Below are 588 nucleotides of genomic sequence, written 5' to 3'. Positions count from 1 at the left end.
GGCCTTCCAGCTACATTTCAAGGTGACTTTGTCCACATGCATTGCCACAAGGGTCTGAGTTTAGCAGATGATAAAACATGACCTAGAACATTTGCAATGTTTGACCATATAAACAAGGCCTTCAGAATGGCTCCAAGGTGCCCTTACATACTTGCATATTGGGACATTTAGAGAAACGAGGAGTTATCCTTCCTCTGAAAGAGGAGCCAGGAGACTGTGGATCAGCCATGGCTTTGGCAATACAAGCATTGAAAGCACAGCTGCAATAATGTGTTACTTGGGTGACTTTTGCTGACACAGATGTATCCCCTCCAAGTGCTGTAAGCTGGGCTAGCAGTGGTCAATTTTGCCAGTCTTAGGTGAATTCACTACAAGGTTTTTGCTGAGATACCAGTATTTGTCATCAAAATTGGGCTCACATCTGGTTGCTGAGCACAGTGGCGTTCCCTTGTGAAACACGAGCAGGTTGGTGCTTGCATGAGGGTTTGGTTACGAGTTTATTTATCGTCAGTTTATTGGGCATGGGTATTTTTGCAGAAGGTTCACCTGGGCATTTCCTAGCCCTTTGCTGCACACTGCACACAGAGA

This window comes from Lepidothrix coronata, unplaced genomic scaffold (assembly GCF_001604755.1).
Source record: "Lepidothrix coronata isolate B3197 unplaced genomic scaffold, Lepidothrix_coronata-1.0 Scaffold72, whole genome shotgun sequence".
Classification (NCBI taxonomy): Eukaryota; Metazoa; Chordata; class Aves; order Passeriformes; family Pipridae; genus Lepidothrix; species Lepidothrix coronata.
This window is presented reverse-complemented; position numbering follows the sequence as displayed.